Raw genomic sequence first — 15351 nt, forward strand, 5'->3', positions numbered from 1 at the left:
GCATTTGTAATGGAAAATTCAGCTCCTTACTCTGTGACAAGCTGGCCACCCAGCTAAGACCAGTACTCACAAATGTCTCAGGAACATCAAACAGCACACCATCGTAATCTTTTATCACACTGGTGTGCTGTTTCAGTCTGGGAAGCTTACTTTTTGTATTGACTGCATATCGTTTTGAAGAATATAGTGTCAAGCTTGACTTGAATAGATGGTCATAAGCTAGAGAAAATGGCACATCTTCTATTCTGTCCTTGATTTGTCCATTTTCTAAATGCAAGCAAAGTGGTCTCAACTGGATTAATCCTTGTAAATCAGTTTTATTTGCTGAATTTAAATAAATAAAACTGAATATAAATAAAAGTAATGACTTCTTTGTTCATACCCACCGCACACAATGCAACCAAAAACCACAGTGGTCTAATTCTATTGATTAGTTCACTTTTATTGATTTTTGTTTTTTTAATAGATACATGATCTTAGCTTACCTTGGCAGGAGGTTCAAAGGTCAAGGGCACAAAGCACCTCTGGGCCTTTCTATTTTCTGCTGACTGGAGCTGGCAGCCTTTCACTGGCTTGGTTTAGAGACTTCATGCGAAGAGGGCTGGCACAGTGGCTAGAATCTGGTTAGGGAGCCGGCTGCCAACTAGCTCTGCCACCCTGCTGTGCATTAGTGAAATGCTGTGATTAAGTGGAAGGGGTATGTGCTTAGAACATGTTATCATCGTTGTTTCAGTGCTTGAGTATATGTACTTGCATATTTCTTGTCTGTAGTTTGCCTGTAAGTAACTTCAGACTGACACTATGGAGTGTTGCTGACTACAGGATTTTATACAGATATTTGGTTTCAAACTGTTTTCATACATACTAGGGAAGCTGTGACTCAAGAGGTATACAGACCTGTAGTATCCTTAGTTAAGACTCCGAACACCAAGTTGCCACCTTTCAAATGTGTGAGAGCTTTTGTGTAAATGGGTGTAAATCTTGATTCTGAGTTCCACATGGAATCAATGTTCTAATTTATGTAGCAACCGGAAAATCGTTTTGTCCCTACACCGCAACCTTCTACACATATAAATTGTTCTGGTATGCGTTGAACAGACATATAGTTCAATTTTTTTGGAGGTGCACATAAGGTTACTTAGAAGGTTGTGGCGTAGGGTTTAAATGGGGTTGTGGTTATGGCGTAAGTTACAACGTAGATCTGATGTAGAGGTATCATTCACATGTAACCCCAAAAGACTGAAGCAAAATGGTGGCATACATTAGATCCAAAGCTCTGGGGAAATTGATCTAAGTAATTCTTATTTTTCCAGTGTTTTTACCCTTAATCATCACATCATATCAATTTGGAATATAAATGTTGTATGATGTACCTGCTTCAGCCTTTAAAAAAATGTGATATATTTAGAATGAGACTCAAATCTTAATTACTTCCATATATCTAAATGAGTATAGTCTTTTAAAAACATATTTTTCTAAATGTATATTTCAATTTATGATGTATGTCTTTCATATATATAGAGATAGATAGATGGATATTAATAATGAAGTTGTTATGCAGCATGTAAAGAAAGACATTCAGTCCGGTGCCTAACGTGATAGCGCTTATCTCATAAAGACACAATGGCTTGTCAGTAGGGATGGGTATCGTTTAGGTTTTATCCGATACCGGTGCCAAATCGGTACTTTTGAAACGGTGCCGGTGCTCAAACGGTGCTCAAACCGGTGCTTAAAGAATAGAGAACACAAAATTGGTCCAAAAACCTCTCATGCTCAGCTGGTTTTTTGTAAAAAGATAACAATGTTAGCCTTTTCTGCAGCTATGGGGTATATATGGTATGATTCTTGGCTGGAAGCAGTGCTTAAACAATGGAAAAAACACAAACTTTGTCCAAAAACCTCTCATGTTTAACTGTTTTCCACTTTTTCTTTGGTCATTTTAGCCTTTTTGGCCAGGGTGAAGGGAGTATCTGCCATCAAACAAGAAGACAGCCGCATGTAGCTATGATGATGTTTGCTAGTTCACCTTACATGCATTAATGTAATAACGTGGTTAGCCTACTCAACGTAAATTACACACGAACAACATTTAGCTACTCACGCAGAGAAGAACGGCTGCTGCCATCATCATCCGTCATCATTTATGCTACACTGGCAGGGCTAGGGGCCGGGACTCTCCTCTTCGTGTTTTTGAGGGATGTTGCATAACAGGCAACCCACCCGCAGTAGATGTGCTCGGTGTGAGGTCTCGCAGCAAGCTATCAAATACGGCGCATTTCTGGGCTTTTAAAAAAAACGCTATGCGTCGCCAGGTGTTTCATCGGATTTGAGGTGTTACCTCCTTTGACAGTATCACAGTATCAGCTTAAAGCACTTGTTGCAGGCTGCTGAGTTTGCTCTAAAAGAACGTACGTACCTGGGCCCGTCTACTATTCTCGGAAACGTAAAATGATTGGCTAGAAGTGTATCACAGCTCAGGAAAAAAAAGCACCGAAATAAAGCACCGAAATGTGCGCTGCTTTTCGGTCTGGTTACTACCGTTTATGTCAGAACCGGTGCCATCATGGCACCGGACACCGGTACCCATCCCTACTTGTCAGGTGTTGTTAGTTATTGGGTGCCATGTAAATGAAAACAGCTGGTTACTGTGGTCAAAGGGTTTTGATTGTAGTGAGAAAGTTATACACTCAGAAAACACTTTATTAGGTACACTTTGCTAGTACTGGGTTTGACTGGTCTGCTGGTGCCTGTGGAGGCCATTTTAGTAAAGTGAATATTGTTCTTGTCATGTTCAAGAAACCAGGTTGATTTGATTTGAACTTAGTAACATGGCATGCTGTCTTGTTGAATGCAGTCATTAGAAGTTTGGTTCACTGTGATCATAAAGCGATCAGGAACAATACTCACATAGGTTGTCACACTAAAACAATACTAAGTTGATACCAGTGCCCAAAGTTTACCAAGAAAATATCTTCCACATCATTACACCACTGCAAGCAGCCTTAATCACTGATTCAACGATCCTACCATGCAAATGTTACAGCAACATATTGGCCATTGATATTGATTGATTATTGATAATCTTTAACTCTTATGATATTTTTTAGATGCTTAAGTTTGCTTATACAAGTTTAAAACTGATAATGTGATGCATGGCTTTAATCTACCACTTGACTAGCTTAAACTGCCGTAGATGCCTGTTTTCAAGAAAAACACTAGTTCTGCTGCCATATGGTGCCCAGTGATCCTGCTCCAGTCATAGCTGGAGGTAGCTTAACATAAACAGGAAGAAAGCCTCAAGGGTTATATTTGTAATGGAAAATTCAGCTCCTTACTCTGTGACAAGCTGGCCACCCAGCTAAGACCAGTACTCACAAGTGTCTCAGGAACATCAAACAGCACACCAGCGTCGGGGCTGACACAGGCAACATTTTTCCATGTTTTTCTATTGTTTTTTGAGCCCTTTCTCAGTTTCCTGTTGTCAGCAAATAGAAATGGCACTTTGTCTGTTATGTTGCTGTAGCCCAGCTGTTTCGAGGTTTGACGCGTTGTGTGTTCAGAGACAGTCTTCTGCATACCTCTCTTGTAACGAGTAGTTGAGTTAGTGTTGCCTTCCAATCAGCTCAAAGCTGTCTGGCCGCTGTCCTTTAACCTCTGGCATCGACAAGGTATTTTCCCTTGGAGAACTGCCAATCACTGGATATTGTCTCTTTTTTGAACCATACTCTGTAAACCATGGTGATGGTTGTGAAGGGAATCCAAGTAGATCAACAATTTCTTAAGCTGCTTTAAAACATTCCTAACAGTCAGTTATGCTTTCTCCTTTGGTTGGGATGTAAACACACTGTTAAAGTAAGTACTCCTGTAATGGCTTTTAGCAATTTTTCTGTTGCCTCCATTATCTGTATTTGTGCATTGCCACACGCAGTACAAATCATATTGACCAAGCCAGTTATGACTAGGCTGTCATATAAAGGTAAAACAAGAGGTACAGAGAGATTACAAATTTTAGCCTCTTTCTAAACACAGAAACTCTCTCCTCACCTTCACTGATTTTCAAAATTTAGCTTCTGGCTGCCCCATAAAACTTCCATTCAGTCTTATAGGCATTAAGCATCAATTGGAATTCCTGCCTGCTAGCATCTTGCAGTCTCAAGACAGTCTCAGGGTGCTGGATTTGGGGTAAAACCCTTCATGCATAGTCAGGAGCTTCCTTGTCTTGATTTTGGTGGCTTCTATCTCCTCCTTTGGCCAGCTTATATCCCAGCAGAGTATATGACCACCGGCAGAGCGTAGGTGTTGATTACCATGATCTTGGTTTTATTGTTCAGCTGATTCTTTAGGACTTACGTGACCCTCTGCAGATGTCAATGTCAACCATGTGGAGAGGAGATGGTTGACAGTTGCTCCATTTCATAGTCTGTATCCATAGCCAGTCTTGTCAATGATTTAACTTAGGGGGTTCAGGCCTATGCAGAAGAGCAGTCGGGGCAGAGCGTCTCCCTGGTAAATCCCACACTTGATGGTGAGGGTCCTATGAGTGTTTTAGAGTCCTGTTAATCCTGTATAGCTCTAGATATTCCACGATCCATGTGTAGAGTATTGAGTCACGGGCTTTCTTTTATCAATCCAGATCATGCTTAGGTTGGTGAGGCTGGTCTTGCAATCTCGAGCAACAATTCTGTCCACCAGTAGCTGATGTTTTGCACCTCTGGTATTCCTGTTGATTCCTTTCTGTGTCCCACTCATGTATTTAGCCATGTGCTTGTTCATCTTAGCCACTATGAGGCCTGACAAGGGCTTCTATGTGGTACTGAGGCAGGTTATTGGCTGGTAGTTGGGACCAGTCCGTTCTGGAGATCCTTTGGGAGTAGGACTGTTCGTCATTCAGTTGGCCTTTCCAGGTGTCTCTTGTTGATTAGCAGCTGGTTCATTTGTACTGCCAGATGCTCATGGAATACAGTCAACTTCAGGGCCCGGTACGGTCCAATCCTTTATTGGACAGGGAGGTTGTTGTGGTCTGCTCTTAGATCCACTTAGATCCACTAGTCACTGAGCTTTGCCATTATGGGTTGGGTCCTTCTCCCTTCCAGTACTTCTCATCTACAGCCTTGGTGGTACAGTCCTTATGTTGTTTCCCTGCTACCAAGAGCACACCTTGGATGATTCAGTAGAGTACAGCTGGTTTATTCTGCCTTCTATCTCTCTGGCTCTTCAAGTGGCTGGCCAAGGCTGTGAGTCTTTGTTTAGAAGTTTCCGAGGCCTCAGGACACCTTGCTGTACTTCTTAGCATCTGCATCTTTCTCCAGCTCCAATAGTTGGCTAACTTCTCTCCATGCTACCTTGATGTTGGCGTCTTGTCTTCATGGAGCAGATGACTTCTAGTAGACCTTCAGAGGGTACTTCACTTAATTTTGGTAACCAGCTCCGGAGGTTCCAGGTTTCCAGCTTCGCTATGATCCACCATGACCTGACTTCCTGGCTCCCCCTTGCTATAGCATTTGTGTTGTACCTCATCGATCTCCAGTTGTGATAGCAGTTTGTTCTTCTGAATGTTGGAACACTGAGCTACTAGTTCTTTCACCATGAGTGTGGACGCTGAGTATCGAAGATTCCAGAGGTTTCACATTCTCTTCATGTAACCTCTTCCACTGGGGTTACTTGCATAGTAGCATTCCAACAACACTCTGCTCTCATCTCTTCCCCACTTATACCTTCTTGTTCCAGTAGCCCACTTCTCATCGGTGTGTCCTGGTTTCTCAACAGCTGATGTACATATTTATATGACTGGGCAGCTCAAATTTTTTTCTGGTAAAATTACACTTTGGGGAAAAAAATGTAATTGGGGATGGGGGTAATTTTGCAACATTACTTTATTTCCAAGCTTCCATAGATTGGGAGTCATTTTTTTTTTTTTTAGTATTCAGCTACACAAACATAAAGTTATTTCCTCAAATATTTTTGTATTCATGAAGTCCAGCACATTTCCACTTCCATGTTTTATGGTTGTTACCCTGCAGTCATTCTGACAGTCTTGCTCAGGTCTATGCTGATTTGCATATAAGCACATTGATTTTGGTTTCATTTGACCAAAAATGTGGTTTGAATACTCATTCACATGTTCTCTTCCTTTTTTTTTTTTTTTTTTTGGCAAAGTTTAATCATGTATATTTGCGAGCAGTCATTTTCTTTTTGGATGTCGTCCACAGCCGTTCATGACTTCATGAATGTGTGCTTTGCATTGTCTGAGCCATTTCTAAAACATCAGTTTCCAGTTGTGCCAAAATAGAAGAGCTTATCCATGTGTCATAGTGAATTCAGCTTGGTGATTAGAATGGCCATGTACATTCTGTTACTGGGATATGGATCTTCCTTTACCAGTGCTACCCAATTTTGCTATGTTTCTTCTTTAATAGCCTAATGATACACTTACCCTCTCCCTCGGTTATGAGGTCTTGGAGTCACGTTTCCAATTTGTTACCTTGTGGAGATTGCATTTGACATAAACCAAGACAACCTGCCTAAAAGCTTTGTTTTATTGTGTCTTATCAGTTGTTGAATATATTCTTAAATTATATTTCTCCAGGTTGAATTGCAAACATATTTAATAATAAATGCATTCATTACTAAATAGTGACACCTACAATATAAATAAATCATATTTTGGAATGATATGAGAGTAGTGTAGATAGTTATCTACCATAATTTAGGTAGGTTTATTCATTTATAATGCATAAATGCATTAATGGAAATTAATGTGTCTTTATAAAGCATAACATTATGACGACTGACAAATAAAGTGAAAAACACTTATCTCTTCATCGTGGCACCTAAACATACAATCAAGTGATACAGTATGTTATAAGTTGCTGTTATGGACAAGATTTTAGTGAGTTTGACAAGGGTCAGATTGTGTTGACTGGGACAGAGCATCTCCAAAACTGCTGTTCATTTGTGGTGTTTCCAGTCTGCAGTGGTCAGTATCTATCAAAAGTCGTCCAAGGAAGGAACAGTGGTGAACCAGTGACATGATCATAAAAGGCCAAGGCTCATTGACGCATATGGGGAGCAAAGGCTGGCCCATGTGGTCCAATCCAACAGAGAAGCTATTGTAACTCAAATTGCCCCCCAAAATGTTCATGCTGGTTCTAATAGAAAGTTTTCTGAATGCACAATACATTGCAGTTTGTTGTGTATGATGCTGCATAGCCTACTGCAGGAAAAGCATTCCTGCTGACTTTAATTTCAACGTAAAGGAGCTGAAATCTGTAAGCATCATTGATGTAATATTAAATCGTGAAGGTAGCAGTGCACTGGGTAGAGCAGTACTGTCTAACAGAGCAAAATGTTTTCCTCTCTCACAGCTCCAGGGATGAATGGCTGGTCCGGCAGTAGGACCCCATGCATCACACCTGTCAGCAGGGAGCTTTTAAAAGTGGCCCACTCCCTGGTTTATGTGAAGCTAAGAGATATGGGTCAGCATCACACATGCATTGCAGCTCTCAGTTTGCACCGCACACACACTGACATTGTGCTGATGAGCATGGTTAGATGCATCCTTGAAAATCATCGTGTTCCTTGGAACAGTTTTCGATGTAATTACTCGTCTGATCTCATTTAGACACACTGTCATCTATTCTGGCCTTTGTTTTAACAGATAAATCTATCTTAATGTCTGCCAAAATGTGTCTGGGCAACCTTGTCTCCTCTTCTCTCTGTATCTCAGCTGATTATAGTTTCAGATGAAGAATAAAAAAAAAAAAAGTGTTTGGTCCTTCTTTTTAGTAGTCCAGAATATGACTCATGTGTAAAGTGATAAGTTAGTCATCCAGCAGAAGAAAAGCACTGTTCTTCATACAGCAGTTTCACAAGACCACCACAAAGTATTTCTATGAATGTCTTTGACAGAGAAACTGTGGTAATAAATGTGTAATATATATTCAAATATACACATAATATCGTGGTAGGAAGCACTATAGTGCATAATATGTGTACACTATTAGCATTTATTCAGTCTGGCTAATATTTCTCCATTTTCTCAATAAGGATGCAGATTTAATTATCTTGTGTATTCTTCTTCTTGTCCTTAGCGGGCGACCAGCGGCGGTGGTCTGCCGCGCAATCAGTACGCTGCTGTAGGTGCCGCAGGTTCTCTTGCTTGACCAACGATTATCTTCCACGCTTTTCGATCTAAGGCGATGGTTCTTGCCTGCTCGAGGTCAAGTCGAAGGGCCTTCAAATCATACTGGATTTGTTTCATCCATGTCTTCTTTGGTGCATTTCGATGCACCCTCCAATCGGTGGGGCGGGTCAACCAGAGTAGGCCATGGGGGTAGCGGCTCGGGTCCATTCGACAAATGTGGCCAAACCAACGGAGTCGGCGGCGCTGGATTAGGTCGCCGATCGTCGGTTGGCTGCCGCAGCTGGTGAGGATGGTGTCATTCGAATGACGGTCGCGAAGGAAAACGCTGAGAATGCATCTAACGCAACGCATTTGGAAAACTTCGAGTTTGCTCAGGTCGTGTTTGAGCATTGTCCACGTCTCTGCGCCGTAAAGTAAAATGGGCAGGATCTTGTGTATTATTCAACATTTCTAAGCTAGATAGTCATATCTTCTAACTAATAACTCTAAATACTAACATATTTAAGCAGTTTGCATATTTAACTGTTTTTTGTTACTTTATTGCCTATATATACAGTGGGGCAAAAAAGTATTTAGTCAGCCACCGATTGTGCAAGTTCCCCCACTTAAAATGATGACAGATGTCAGTAATTTGCACCAGAGGTACACTTCAACTGTGAGAGACAGAATGTGAAAAAAAAATCGATGAATTCACATGGTAGGATTTGTAAAGAATTTATTCGTAAATTAGGGTGGAAAATAAGTATTTGGTCACCTCAAACAAGGAAAATCTCTGGCTCTCACAGACCTGTAACGTCTTCTGTAAGAAGCTTTTCTGTCCCCCACTCGTTACCTGTATGAATGGCACCTGTTTGAACTCATCATCTGTATAAAAGACACCTGTCCACAGCCTCAAACAGTCAGACTCCAAACTCCGCCATGGCCAAGAGCAAAGAGCTTTCGAAGGACACCAGGAAAAGTATTGTAGACCTGCACCAGACTGGGAAGAGTGAATCTACAATAGGCAAGCAGCTTGGTGTGAAAAAAATCAACTGTGGGAGCAATCATCAGAAAATGGAAGACATACAAGACCACTGATAATCTCCCTCGATCTGGGGCTCCACGCAAGATCTCAATCGCGTGGGGTCAAAATGATCATGAGAACGGTGAGCAAAGATCCCAGAACCACACGGGGAGACCTGGTGAATGACCTGCAGAGAGCTGGGACCAAAGTAACAAAGGTCACCATCAGTAACACACTACAACGGCAGGGAATCAAATCCCGCAGTGCCAGACGTGTTCCGCTGCTGAAGCCAGTGCATGTCCAGGCCCGTCTGAAGTTTGCCAGAGAGCACATGGATGATACAGCAGAGGATTGGGAGAATGTCATGTGGTCAGATGAAACCAAAGTAGAACTTTTTGGTATAAACTCAACTCGTCGTGTTTGGAGGAAGAAGAATACTGAGTTGCATCCCAAGAACACCATACCTACTGTGAAGCATGGGGGTGGAAACCTCATGCTATGGGGCTGTTTTTCTGCCAAGGGGACAGGACGACTGACCGTGTTAAGGACAGAATGAATGGGGCCATGTATCGTGAGATTTTGAGCCAAAACCTCCTTCCATCAGTGAGAACTTTGAAGAGGAAACGAGGCTGGGTCTTCCAACATGACAATGATCCAAAAAACACCGCCCGGGCAACAAAGGAGTGGCTCCGTATGAAGCATTTGAAAGTCCTGGAGTGGCCTAGCCAGTCTCCAGACCTCAACCCCATAGAAAATCTGTGGCGGGAGTTGAAAGTTCGTGTTGCTCGGCGACAGCCCCAAAACATCACTGCTCTCGAGAAGATCTGCATGGAGGAATGGGCCAAAATACCAGCTACTGTGTGTGCAAACCTGGTGAAGACCTATAGTAAACGTTTGACCTCTGTAACATAACCTTTGTTGGCAATAACAAAGTATTGAGTTGTATTTTTGTTATTGACCAAATACTTATTTTCCACGCTGATTTACGAATAAATTCTTTACAAATCCTACCATGTGGATTCATGGATTTTTTTTTTTTCACATTCTGTCTCTCACAGTTGAAGTGTACCTCTGGTGCAAATTACTGACCTCTGTCATCATTTTAGGTGGGGGAACTTGCACAATCGGTGGCTGACTAAATACTTTTTTGCCCCACTGTATATTGTAGCACTAAAGGTTATCTCACCAGTTTGCATGGGTGAGGCAGGAGGGAAGCCACTGTACTCCAAGTGATGGTCCCAAGCCCGGGTAAATGGGGAGGATTGTGTCAGGTAGGACATCTGGTGTAAAATCTTGGCTCAAACATGCATGTTATAATGAATGAGATTTCGGATCGGTTAGTTGGTCAGTTAACACAATATTGGAAACGACATCACTTGGAAGATACTCAAAGGTACCATACCCATCAATGAGGATTGAAGCTAACTTGTTTTTAATGCCACCATTAATAGCAGATTGATGGGAAATTAGGTAAGAACATCACATTGAGGGTGTCAGTGTAACACACTGAGGTGGTGATTCTTTGTGGGACAGTGAAGTGATTCTTCACATTTGCCTGAAAACTGTTAAAGGGTATTGGCTGTACATGAAGATGTGACAGCCAGTGGCTCCCTTTGCTGTTTTTCATCCTTGTTGAATAAGCAAGTAGTATTTACAATTACAGACGACACAAGATTTAATAAAGAACAGCACACCTTCAGAACTCTGTCGTGTATATACAGTATTCTGTTTCCAAAATTGTGATATCCTCAAATTGTTGTTGGTTTGAGCAACATATTGTATCATGATAGTGTTATATCATATTGTGGGTTACTCTGCGATTTCTACCCCTAGAGAGATTTTTCCACTGTGAGAGAACACAAGACTCCAGTGGGGTGAGAAAGGCAGACCCTGTGTTAACATCAGTGATCACTGGTGCTCAAACTCAGTTAAACAAGATGGAAAATATTTACCACCTGTGGTCGTGTTATTTATTTATTTATTTATTTTTTGAGAGCTCACCCGTGTGTTTTCCTCTGCTGTTTATATTCATCTGGATAAAAATTCATAATATGGGCTACAGGTGTAGAAGGCACTGCAGAGAGGGATTTAAGAACATGACCAGGGCACATTTACAGTTACTGTCATACTGTAATTATGATTACCCTATAAAACCTTGCATTGCATAATGGAAAAACAAGACTGTAAATTAATTATTAAAATACAGGATATATTTTTATATTTTCTGATCTTTATTGTTTTAGTGCTATGGTGAACTAGACACTCATTTTAACAACTCATCAAGTATCTTGGTATTAGAGAGAGAAAGTCTTTGCGTCATGTGTATGTAATTTCTAGTGCTGATTTCTCTTGTGTACACTGAGACTAATTTGGCTTTGAGGCCTGAGGGACTGTGGTTGATCGAGCTGATCGTTGCACTGTGGTTAGGAAGCTTGTCAGTCAAGCATTTGGATAAAACCAGTGCTACAAATACTACTACTGCTACCACTGCTGTTCCTGCTATACCTCTAATACTCCTTTAATAACCATAACATGCATACACAAACTTATACATGGTGCTACACAAGCTCAATACTGAGACCAAGGTTTCAGGATACAACTTTTGTTTTTTCAATAGGAAGAGGGCCATGTGACACATCAAACTTATTGGTAATGTCACAAGAAAAGCAATGGTGTGCTTGGTTTCAACGTAACTTTATTCTTTCATGAGTTATCATGAGTTATTTACAAGTTTCTGACCACTTATAAAAATACAGCAGTTAAAGTGAAACCTTTGAATTTGAGGTGTCATGTCATACTGTATAGTTGGCTTACTCTGGCTGTGGGTTTACCTTGCTACATGGGAAAACTGCTATCTGAATTTTTCTGTACTTAACATTTTCAGCTGCCTTTAATACCTGTTATTAAATTTTATATTTTGGGGTACTTCAGTTTCTTCTAAAACATTTGCTCACTTAAGTTAGAATAACAGTTTTGAAGTTGGGTTTTTACATTGTCATGGTACAAAAGGGGAATTCAAGTTTACATAAAAAAATATATAATCTGTTTTTTTTTTTGTTTTTTTTAAATAATATCCGTATGACCTTCAGCTGCTCCCAGAGGTAAAAAAAAAAAAAAAAAAATTGGACTTGGCTGTAAAGACCCTGGTATAAACATGTTAGAGCTTAACACAATTTCTTGTATTAAATGGAAAGCTGCTGTTCCTCTTGAGTCTTGTGAGTCATCCAAGCAGAAGGGCTCCAGGTTCATGGGCACTGCTCTCATCTTACACTTGAAAATTACAAATGCAACTAGATAAACAGAAAAAGAAATAGTTTAAAAAGAATCATTCTTTTTTTTTTGCCTGAGGTGAAACACAAGTTATCTTTATTATGGAACACACTTTTAGATGTTTGTATGTCTATGACTCAGAAAAGTCAGTTCTTTAACTGTGACTGAAATTGGGTTTTTTTCTTTATACAATTGTTCTCTCTCTTACTAAACCGATACGTACAAAATTATGACAAACACAAGATGATATAATCATAGATTGATTATTTGACAAATAAAAGCAGGGTATAATGAAGTCTTTTAAACTCTTCATGTTAAACGATCAGCTGTTCATCAGCTGTGACTTTTAAAATCAAGTCTGTTAATTGTGCTTCTTATCAGTAATGAGTCAAACCATTAAAAACTGAAGAATACATTTTGACTTCCGAATCACAAAAAGGGGAGCTGAGTCATCTATATGATGTGATCATTTCAAGAGCTCGAATATGACTCATGCAATGCAAGTTATTTCAGAATGCGTTAAAAAAAAAACTGGCTTGTGATGATTTATCAAACTTATACAGTAGAAATGACATGTTATGCAACATTTTTATCCAGTTGCAGACTTAGATGGCGTGTTTGCTGCCTGAATCACTTTAATAAGCATTGCATTTCTGAGCTATTTTGGAGTTAATGCAAATGTGAGACTGTAATGTGCATAGTTTAGATAACTAAACACGTTGGTTAAGGTTGGATAGACATTGTGATTTTGTTTAACAAATTCTATACATGCTAATGTTACCTAGCTAGTTGTCAGCAACCAGTAAAATGTCTTATACATTTTACATTTACAAAATTATCTAATGCAGTCACAAATGTCCTTTTAAATATATTTGGTATAGCACATTAGTTATTCCCAACCTCGGGTGTTTGTAAGTTAGTGTGCTCCTAGGTAGTTTACAGCTCTCCCAAGTGTGGATAAAGTGTGGAGGGTTGCATCAGGAAGCATATCCGGCTTAAAAATCTTTGCCAAATATGCAGCTCCATCGGTTGTCATGTCCCCTTGAGTTCTTCTTCTTGTGTAGCACAGTTATATATAGAAATATAAGTACTAAAGGCTGAATTTATGATTGACACAAAATATGACAATGTCACCTCAACCTCAATCTCAATAAAGAGATATCTGCATGCCTGGTAATCATTTTCTAGTCTTTTATTGACCGTTCATATTTGTTTGGATGCAGGTGGACAGTGAAGAAAAAGAGGGACTTCATTTGCTGAAATGCAGTATGGCCTTTCAGACATTTGTTAAAAGAGACCACAAAGTTTTGAATTGTATATAAACCAACCAAATATTGGTTGGTTGGCCATTGCCCCCAAAAGCGGAGTCAATACTCTTATTGCTTCCCAGACTGTCTAAGCTAAATCTATTTCATTACATTTCTCAATAATGAGTTTCCATAATGTGAAAGATTTAGCACTACTGAAGAATCTATAGAAGCTCCACACTGCGCTCATTTGTTCTGACATTATCACTGAGATGTTTTTACCTGTGAAAGCAGGAAAAGCATCACTGCAATGAAAAATAATAATGGATGGAGCCACTGTTGATAGCAGGTACCCAGTATGTCAGTGAGTATGCTGATTCTGGATTCAGTCTTCATTTTGGCTGTGCTTTTCTGTTCTGTTCCTCTGCAGCTGGTGAACTTGAAGAGATGAGTGAATATACCAATAAAATCTGATTTCCTGTTCAGCAGATGCACTGTATAAACATTTAACAAAAGGGCTTGGGTTGACACACAATGGAGGAGCGGGACGGGAGGGGTGATGTGATCAACAAGGAAATTCTCTTCTTTCCATGCACGAGGCATCAATGCATTTTAGGAACTGTGTCCAGTATTTTAGGTGTTGATGTTATACTATTTTTTTTGGTTACGTTGTTTCATGCCACACCAAAGAGAACAGGGTTATGATGATGCTATACTTGTCATTTCAAGTGTCCCCTCCGAGAGTCTTGCCTACAGCATATCAGTGTTTGGACAAGCCAAAAGACAGGGCATAGATGTGACAACACTCTCCAGCTGTGCCAGACATTTTTCACTGGAGAGTGTAGGAACAAAGAGCTCTCATCTGCTGGTGATTCTCTCTGTGTATTATGCTGGAAATGACCTTTACAAAAAGGAACAAACTGTTGCAAACTATTTCTCGTGTTCTTTCAAAAACTGCATATAAAAGATAACATATAATTACATTATGTTTTTTGTCCTTTTGAAAGTGGTCTACTGTCTAAATTGTCGCAGGAAAAAACCCCACAAAACAATACACACAATTATAAAGTGTTGCCTCACGATTTACAGTTGAATCAGCATCTCCAAGAAAAACAAAACCCTCTCAGGATGTAACTAGGATGATGCCTCTGTTGCCTTAATTATATATATAAGTTCGTAAATTGGTCAAAGAAAGATAAATTCCCATCTCAACTTTAATAGAACCTCGGATGAATTACTCATTCAGGAAAAAAAAATGAATGTAAAAAAAAGGACAGTAAATTTTCACAATTAATGAGCTGCAAGCAGCAGCTGTTTTTCTTAATTAACGACTTAACAAATAGCTGATTGTCAAAGTTACTGATTAGTCTACTTTGTTAATTATACAAGAAAGTCAAGTAAATGCGTGGGTCCCTAAGTGTGCACTTCTGTGGTATTGATATTTATCTCAATATTTTAATGTTTGATTTTTTTGTTAGTACTTTATTTGCTCATTGCTCATTGTTGTTATATAACTTGATCCTTGTTTTTACAGATGTCACAAGTGTTTCTATAATATCCCTGAATATCTGTCACCAGTACAGATGTGTGGATTGCATGACTGCAGCTTCATGCATGTGTCAACTGGACTTCTTAAAATAAGACCTGTTTACTAATTACTGTTCTCTCTTAACCTCATTAGATGGAAA

The sequence above is a fragment of the Astatotilapia calliptera genome, chromosome 20 (assembly GCF_900246225.1).
Source record: "Astatotilapia calliptera chromosome 20, fAstCal1.2, whole genome shotgun sequence".
Lineage (NCBI taxonomy): Eukaryota > Metazoa > Chordata > Actinopteri > Cichliformes > Cichlidae > Astatotilapia > Astatotilapia calliptera.